Source organism: Hipposideros armiger, unplaced genomic scaffold (assembly GCF_001890085.2).
Source record: "Hipposideros armiger isolate ML-2016 unplaced genomic scaffold, ASM189008v1 scaffold_21, whole genome shotgun sequence".
Classification (NCBI taxonomy): domain Eukaryota; kingdom Metazoa; phylum Chordata; class Mammalia; order Chiroptera; family Hipposideridae; genus Hipposideros; species Hipposideros armiger.
The window spans coordinates 4716653-4726195 of NW_017731371.1; the positions used below are offsets into that span (position 1 = coordinate 4716653).

General features: G+C 46.0%; 1 protein-coding gene across 4 annotated transcripts in view; it reads right to left on the reverse strand.

Moving 5' to 3' along the window:
- Positions 1-8380, reverse strand: part of MARCHF3 (membrane associated ring-CH-type finger 3) — a 172384-nt gene extending 164004 nt beyond the window's left edge. The window contains exons 1-2 of one of the 4 annotated variants that reach the window (XM_019635415.1): positions 6867-7093; positions 6411-6617 (exon numbers count right to left, since the gene is read on the reverse strand). The gene's annotated coding sequence lies outside the window, so the exon portion shown is untranslated. Of the gene's footprint in view, positions 1-6410; positions 6618-6775; positions 6796-6866; positions 7094-7808 lie in introns of those variants that run through there. The other 3 variants (XM_019635417.1, XM_019635414.1, XM_019635416.1) reach the window with 3 other exon arrangements.
- Positions 8381-9543: the final 1163 nt, after the last annotated feature.

Here is a 9543-nt window from a genome sequence, read left to right on the forward strand (position 1 = left end):
CCAGTGAAGCAACGTCCTCCACAACTAGACTGAAGAACAAAAGGACAGCAACTTGTCTGTTCCCCTTCCCTCAATTCCCCAGCATTGTTCCCATCCCCCCAATTCCCCAATAAAATCTTTAAAAAAAAAAAGATAAATCTATCCATTTTAGTGTCTAGGGGTATAATCTGAAAAAATACTATACCTTACCTTTGGCTGAGGTGGGGAGTGCACTCCTTTTTTCTAATTACGAGGTGTCTTCTTGTTCTACTAATTTCACAGCAAAAAGTTTTAAAAAGCTTCTGAAAAGATCACATTTTGCTAACTTGAAATATGTGTGTATATTTTAGCATAAAATATACGTGGCAGCTGCTAACATAATTGGATGGCTACGCCTTGCAAAAACTTGATTTCTTTTTAATCAAATTTTTAGAACCATACTGGGTTTCTTGCCAGTGCTGCAATAGTGAGCAATAAATACATCATTAGATCAATGATGGTCTGATGATGGATTACTCAAGGATCGGTCCAGCCAAAAAGAATAAGCCCAGAAGTCTCATTGTGCAAAGATTAATAAAATGTTGTTTAAAACATAGATACTGAGTTAATATAACAGGGAAGAAAACACTGCAAAATAGAACAGAACAGTCATGGGTTTATAATGTAGCAGAGTGATATTGATCACGGATTTTCCTAAGTACACCAGGGCAGTCGCATTATTATATATGCCTCTGATTAGGCCCAGAGATGAGAGGGAAAAAGTTATAAAAAAAGAAACCAACCAAAGGCAGGCCTACTGCTATAATAAATTATTTAAAACAAGCAGGGCAAGCGGGTTGTGAAGACAATATAAAACAGAATCAATGCCCCCAAGAAACCCCACACCATCAGTACCTCTATAAATTTCTTACCACCCTGTCTGGCATTTTACTGGAGGTATTTCTTTCCCACCATTCTCCCCATCCCACCCCACCCCTGACCCTTCACTTTTTGCCAGTTCTTTTCTCAGAGCTTAATTTGTTTTTCTTTTGTAATCCAGGATGCTGCCTTCAGTTATATTTCTCAGTTGGTATCAGAAGAGTGCCTGTAAGGCCACAGATGAGCACATCTGTCACTTCATTCATCTGGATCTTAAATTTCCCACAGAAATGATAAGCTGGGAATATCTAACGTGAGACACTTATCAACATGACTTTAATATTATCCTTTTTATTTTTTCTTACTATTGTTATAGTTAAGTCCACAAAGTTAAAGCTAGTGTAAAGCTTCTTTAGCTCAATGACTGGTCTATAGTAGAAGATGTTACTGGACCCAAAAAACCAAAGTGAAGGTAAAAGTTTGAGGAGAATCGTGGAGGAGAAATAGTCAATGGTTACAATTTTAGTACTAGGAGCTGTAAGAAGGACAATTGAATTGAAAAGTGAAATTTTTGTTTTTTAATTGGGGAATTAGGGGATGGGAACAGCGCTGGGGAATTGGGGGAAGGGGAACAGACAAGTTGCTGTCGTTTTGTTCTTCAGTCTAGTTGTGGAGGACGTTGCTTCACTGGCCCAAGTTGGCACCATCATTGCGCTCTTCCCCGGGCAAGGCAGATCAGTCGCTGGCTTCTGGACGGCCGCTCACGCTGGCTGCTGGCTACACACTGTAGCCCATGGCAACCCACTGTACGCCATCGCTGGCGACCCACAACAGCCCAGGTCCAGGTCGAGCTGTTGTTCAGCATCTTAGCTGTAGAGGGCAGTGTCACTGGCCCTCATATGTAGGATCCGAACCGGGGTCCTCTGGCATCCCAAGCCAGCTCTTAACCAACGCGCCACTCGGCCAGCCCGAAAAGTGAATTTTTTATAAGTAGATTTTGCCATGGGAATAAGGGTATGGAAAGAAGGGTCAACACTTGAAAATAAATTTGTCAAAATTTTCTTGCCAAAAGTGTGCCATGGCAAAAAAAAAAAAAAAAGAAAGAAAGAAAGAAAGAAAAGAATTGTTGCTTAGAAACTTGCAATGATCTATGGCCCAGGTTAAAAAAAAGTAGCATTCTACTATAATTTTTTTTAACGAGGTACAAATCAGTCCCAGTGTAAATCAGGGGCTGTGATTATACCTTAGGCTTTAACAATTTTCTAGGTCCATCCAATCAAACAGAAGCTGGGCAAATGGAATATAAGCAACTCTTATCTTGCCAGTGTAAAAACATTATTAGCAGCATGACTCAAGAAGCAAATAGCACAGGTTTAAAATATTAGTCCAAAAAATTCTACATGTAGGTTTTCCTGCCATCGTACCCTGTGACTTTTAGGAGATGACTTGCAATGTGGGTCAGGGTCAGGGTCATTGAACCAAGTATCATATATGGTGGTTACATTTATAAAGAAAACTGTTCCAAGGTCACAGCCAGTATTAAAAAATTCAAATAAAGGCTAAAAAAATCTGTAGATGGTATGAATGACTTATTGGTGTCATCTTTGAATGTGAAAGACAAGATCTAAATATTATTATCTTTTTGTGGCTACTGTTTGCTCATCTGTAACAAAGTCGGGGGGAAAAAATCATCGTACTCAAAGGATTTTTAAGATAAGCAACCTATAAACACATCTGCCAAGTGCTCCTTAACCTTTTCACTGCGTTGATTTCAAATTTGTTCTCCAAAATGTGCCAAAATCCACAGAAAAGAATTACAGTATTTATATTTTTAAGTAAATACAGTTAAGGTGCTACATTTTATTAAAATAAATGATTACTTTAGAGTATAACAATTTCCTATTGTTATTCATTCTTAAAAAACACAAAAACACAGAAAAATGTACATCTGCTTTCCTAAACTTCCCTTCTGGAACACCGAGCTCATGGGGTAAAGCTGAACACCACAGTCAGCAGCATGGAAATATCATTCGACTATAGATGAACGTTACAGCGAAAATGTTAAAACAGAAATTGCTCCGTAAAGGTCCCCATAATGATCCAGTGGCCTGGACCAATCCAAGTTCAGTGTCCCAGCCTACCCACATCCTTTTGTCATCAGGGAAGTAAATATTCTGGGCACTGCTAATTAACCTCTGAGAAGTCATTTGGTTTATTAGGTACTTGGATGGTAGAATGAGGGAAGGGCAACAACTTCTGCTAGACCCCCTTTCTCTTTGAAACCTCATCTAGGAGTCTTAAATTGAGAATTAGGTTAGTCTGAAATGGGAAAGCAGAATCAAACTATACATCCATATCAAACTATAGTATCAAACTCTACATAAAATGTCAGTATCAAACTATACATAAAAAACGAATTAGCGAGGCAGGCCGAGGGGCGCGATGGTTAAGAGCTGGCTTGGGACGCCAGAGGACCCCGGTTCTGATCCCACATATGAGGGCCAGTGACACTGCCCTCTACAGCTAAGATGCTGAACAACAGCTCAATCTGGAGCTGGGCTGTCATGAGTCACTGGTGATGGCGTAGGCTGCAGCCCCTGTGAAAGTGGGTTGCCATGAGCTACCTTATGTAGCCAGCAGCCAGCTTGAGCGGCCAGCAGCCGCAGTGAGCGGCCGTCCAGAAGCCAGCGACTGATCTGCCTCGCTCAGGAAGAGCGCAATGATGGTGCCAACTTGGGCCAGTGAAGCAACGTCCTCCACAACTAGACTGAAGAACAAAGTGACAGCAACTTTTCTGTTCCCCTTTCCCCAATTCCCCAGCACTGTTCCCATCCCCCCAATTCCCCAATAAAAATCTAAAAAAAAAAAAAGAATTAGCAATAATTAATGAATCAACATTCACACTGATTTAAAAGGAGAGGTGGCAATCAATTCTCAACCCATCTCTCTGTGATGCCATGAAAATCTGTGTATCCCATTAATTGGACAGCTCAAAATACTTCCAAGATGACTTTCTGAAAATAAGACTCCCTGAGCCTCTGAGTGGGTGGCTTGGGACACTCTCCTGACCAAGAGGCAGACCAGCTACGTTTCCCAAGAAGATCCTTGACCTTGGATAAGTCTGTACTAGCCCCGCTGAGGTTCTAGCCCCCAAGCCTGGAACAGCTTTAAAGAGTCAAAGTTGGTTCTGAAGGACTGTATTTCTTCTACCTTCCCAGAAGAAATGCCCAACAATGTGAGTTAGGACCGGCAAAGTCACCCCAGAGCACCCCAGGGACCCACTGGACTTGGGGTAGGAAATGGAGGGAGTAAGACTGGGGCAGGGTCTTAAATTACCTTGCTTCCCCAGACAGGCTTCCTTAGAATTGAGCTAACTTAGAAGAGGAATAGCTGAGGCCTCCAAAAACACTTCTGAACATATGACAAAAAGTGCCACTGTTGGTACAGGGAGTTAAAGCGTTACCTATAAATTTCACAAGGCCAGTAAATACCATCTGGAAATTTCGGAACAATTATTCGTTAAATCAACTTACAGACTATAATTGTTCTTTTAAATGATAGACACCATTCAAGTGTTTCTCAAAATATGGTGAAGGAATCCCTGGGATCAAAATCACTTGGGAGTCCTTGTTAAAAATGCAGATTCCTAAGCCCCACCCCAGACTCAAATCCCAGAGACTAGAGTCCAGCCCATGAACTGAATTTCTAAGGAGAAACCCAGGTGATCTACATCAAGGCAGGAGAATTATAATTATGTCTATGTAGTCCATCAGAAATTTAAAAACACTCACAGATTAGGGATTTGCACATTTTCCCCAAAATGTTTAAGTACCATAAAAATGAAAACAATATTTCTTGTGATGAGTTAAGAACCATTGCAGTTTATTCTGCCCATATATAATAAACACCATTATTAAAATATAATTGAGCACAAAATTATTGGGAAAAATATCAACTATGCTTCACAAAAATATTGCCTTTATTTTGTCACCAAAAGTAATTATGCTATTAGAGAAATTTATAGTTTCTTTAAGTATCAGTCTTTTGCCTGCAGGAACTTATTAAGCTGTTAAACTCCTCCCATACATTTTAGTCATCAGAATTTTTGTGATAAAGGTTTTATATTATTTTTTAAATTGTAAATTGTGAATCATTGAAACTAGTGATTAGGCTGAATGTGAATTTATATCCAAGTTATAAATTCCTAAAAACATATTTCATTAGACTTACTAAGGCAGTTTTCACTCTAATAGATTAAATAGCCTCTGCAATAAAGCTGTTTACTTCTATTAAGGATTTATTTTTCTTGATGCAAAACAATTCAGTTGTAATGCATTCTCTTAAGAAGCACACGAAAACAGTTTCTGAAATACATGCTACTGCAAAGCAGCAAACCAGTGTTCCGTAGTGATGTGACAAGTACCACATTTCTAGAGGGATTTTTTTTTCCCCTGTAAACTCCCCTTTCCCAAACCGTGGCTATAATTATTTTACAAAATGTAGAGTCAAGCACTCCTTTTCTCCCTCACCCAAATCACAAGTTCAGGCTGAATACTGAATGGAAATAGAACTTGAGAAGCAGGCTTTGTTTGTAGCTTGTTGTTTCTACTAAGGGTTGCCCACCACCCACGCTCCATCCTAGTGCTCCCACTGAAGTGTACATGTTATGTTTTAACAGATGGGCCGGCTGGCGGCTTCTGGGCTGTAAAACAGGAACGCGGAATCTGCACCGAGGAGTATTGAACTGAATGCTCATAAAGTTCACGGACATACACTGACCCAGACAGACGAGGCAGATCCAGACATGCTTACACACACTCATCATACACTCCACACAGATCAGGGGGTCCATTTCTCCACCCAGGGCAAGTTCAAGGCTGTTTTCCCCTCCATATATTTCTATTTCATTCACCTACACAAGCACATATATGTACACACACACACACACACACATCTACATGCATGGATAAGTATATAACTCAACGTTTTTATATCTTTCCCAAGATCAAAATATTCCCAAATTCTGTACTCAAGTCTCTAGTACTCTCAATAAGCTCTCATTCACGTCAAGTTAGAATTACAAGAAAACATTGTATTCAATTCTATTTCGTCCACACATAATATAAAATACATGTATGTAACTGCCCTCAGAAAAACTAGCTTTTACCCCTTATCATTAAGATTATTAAAAAAATCTATCCCAGACTGAGTCACAAATGAAGTGTCAGGTTTAACCTTAAATCTTATTATCAGTTCCTGTCACAACTTCATCACTTAAACACACAGGTGCTCAAGCAAACCCCAACCCACCAGCCTGGTGGTCTTGGCTTCTCGGGCGCTCAGTGCACTGGGACAGACAGTAGCTCCCCACTGGTTCTAACGAAGTCCTTGGGACACACCTTGCTGGTGATGTGGATGGAGGTCTAAACACCTCACGAAGGATGCGAATTCAACTGCTAATACAAAGTAATGACTTTACAAAGTTTAACATCCGTGCTGCCAGTCCCTTTCAATATTGCAAAGCACTACAGAGCCTGGCTGTCACTTAAGTTCTCTGACCGCTGAAGACCTACCCGAACACGAAGATCGCAGGCTCGGGCTACAGATCAGACACCGGCGCCGGTTACCGTGCTGCACCGCCTCCAGCGCGGGTTAATTTATCAGGAGCCCGTCCGCAAGCCATCTAGGATCTGTTGTCCCCACACTACTGGGCACAGAGGCCGCCCCCAGCGCGCGTGTCGCCGCCGCAGAGAGCCAGGGGACGCGTCCCTGGGCCCCACCTAATGAAAGCAATTACAACACACCAAGTTCGTGTGAACGCAGAGTCGCGTCCCAGGCTGAGTTGCTACGCTCTGAAACCAGAAGTTCGGGACTAGGGATTCTGGCAAGGAATAAATCCCTCCCAGCCCTGACCTCCCCACAGCGGCCACCCTCGTACCGACTGACCGACGCGCACCAGGACGCTTCCAGTCCCTCCGCTCGCCAAACAGCGCCGAGAGGAGCCGCCTGCCCTACTCGCCGCCACTCACCCTCCTTGCCGAGTCCCGATCTCAAATTGACGTTTCTGCTGCGGGTCCTGAATCCCAAGTTGCCCCGAAACGGCGACTGCTCTTGCCCTAGCGGACCCGGGCACATTGGCTCAGGCAGGCACCTCGGAGGGCACACAAGCCCGGCAGTCGCCCGGGCTCAGCAACCGCCCGGAGCGCTCTGACAATCCAAGGACCTGCTCAGCGAATGAGGCAGACCGCCCTGCCGAGGAGACCGGGCTCCAGAGGGAGGCGGGGCCGGGCGCGGGAGAGGCGGGGCCGGCCTCGGGCCAGCCCCGCGGGGCGGGGCGCCCCAATCCGTGACCGGCGGAGCCTGCAGCCAATCGCGGTGGTGCCGGGGCCGGGAGCGGCGGCGGGCGGTGCCAAGCGCCCGGCTCTGCCCCGCCACCGCCGCCCAATCGCCGCAGCGGAGGGCTGGCTGGGAGACGCGTCGGTTGCGGTCGAGTTGGCTGTGGTGAGGCACCGGGGCTGCGAACCCGCGTTGTAGGGGCGGCTGCTGCGGGACCCCGGCACCTCGGGAGGCAAGCGGCGGCCCCGGAAGGCCCCTGGCTGACAGAGGCCCGGAGCCGCCGCGAGTCTGTGCGCTGTGGAGCGAGAAGCCCAACCGCATCGGGGGCCGAGACCGGACTAGGCAACGCCCACACCTGGCGCCCGCAGGAGGCGCGGAACTTGGCTGCCTCATTGGAGCCTCAGCAGTTGGGGGAAACCAACACCCAAAGAGGGCGACCCCGGGCCGGATCACCCAACCACCGGTGAAGGCCTAGGCCCGGAAACTGGGGGTTCCGGGCCCCCTGGAAAAGGTTGTGATTGCGGTCTGGTGGTTGTCCCCAAAACAAAATTCCGACTCCGCAAACCTCCGGGAAAGTTCATGACTCGTCCCCTTCTCCCCGCTGCCCTCCACACCACCGGCAGTGGGAACCTTACCAGGCGCCTAGGTTCCCTTCTCGACCCAAGGTGCCCCGGGCACTTTCGTCCCCGAGGTGAAAGTCAGTCTCGGGCCCTCGACGGCACCGGAACCCGTGAGACCCTCCTTCCGGTCGGGCTGCCCTGCGGCGTGGCGTCTTCAGCGGTGGTGCCTGCCGCTGTCCCTCGCGTCCGACAGCGGGGCCAGAACTCTCCATGTTCGAAGGCAGGAAGGCCGCAGAGCTCCACACCTGCCCCACTGTGCATGCCGTCGCCCCCTTCCCCTTTGGAAGTCTCTGGACGCAGCTCAGTGGTGGCGGGCGTGGGGGCGTTCCAGAACTCACTGGGTCAGTTGCGGCTGAGAAGCCCCCGAAGAAGGCTTTGTGGTCGCTGCCCTTGAGCCAGTTTTTAAGCTTTTATCTTGGCTGCAGCACACCTACGGAGCTGAGGATGTAAGGACTCGTAGAGCAAAGGGTTGGGGTGTTGCTTTTCAGGCTGAGGCCTAGAATGTTAGCAAGACCTGACCTGTAAGCTGTGGGTGGGTAGCGGCCTCCGTGTGCCTGGAACTGCACCTCCATAGGTAGGCACCCAACCCATGTTAATAAAATGAAGGTGTGCATGGCAGGAAAGGGATCAAGCTTCCTGGTGCTCTGACACATTCACCAGTGACCATTGCTCCTTAAGATCGCAGAAGTCTTAAAGGTTTTAGTCTTTCACTGTAGGTAACTTTTCAGGATATCATGTGTAAGGGAGTATACACCTTCACAGGTGTTATTTCAAGGGTTGTCTGGCCCCCGTAAAGACGTGCATCGTAGCTCACTTCTCATGTGCAGGTTCTGCTGAGGGTCATTGCCAAGAAGGAAGGTGAAAGGCATGTGACTGGAAAGGAGCAAATGGCCCCTCCATCAGGGAAGGTGCGACTCTGAGGTGAGCTCTGGCCTGGATTGAGTTTCAAATTCTGTCTCCTCAGCTCCCTGTCTCAATGGGAAAGGTCCATAAATAAGGCAGGTTGTCAGAAGGGCAAGAAAATCAAAGTCTGGACAGTTTTTAGTATGTCCTGAAAAATTGGTTGGTGATACAGAAATTGCACAAATTTAAACCCTCATCCAGTGAACCAAATGACTAGTACAGGTGAGGGAGGTCTTTCAGTTCCAGCAGTTGCTTTGCATACTGCTGAGTGGCCTGGGAGAATGGCCTTTATCGACATGGAATTAGATGTAGACCACAGGAATGGAATATATACCAGGTCTCTGCCCAGGTCAGGATTGGGGAAAATATATTTTCTTGGATTTTTTTTTTCTCCACTCCTGGATATACCTAGAGAAAAATTTTGCCAACAGTGTTTGTCATATTAACACCTTGTGAAGGTTTTTCACCTATGCCAATGATTATTTTAAAAATCACGTTGGAGGGGCGGCGGGTGGCCAGTTAGCTCCGTTGGTTAGAGCACAGTGCCCATAGCACCAAGGTTGCCGGTTGGATCCCCACATGGGCCACTGAGATGCGCCCTCCACAGCTAGATTGAAACAACTACTTGACTTGGAGCTGATGGGTCCTGGAAAAACACACTGTTCCCCAATAAAGTTTAAAAAAAAATTATTTTTAAAAAAATCACCTTGGACATAGGTGCAAAACACCAACTGTTGGCTGTACTTGTAGTACAGCATTTATGTTAGATGATGGAAATAGGGAATTTCATGAAATAGGTTAGAACTAAACGTCTTTCATGTCCTGATTGCCAAGGTTTTCTGTTTCA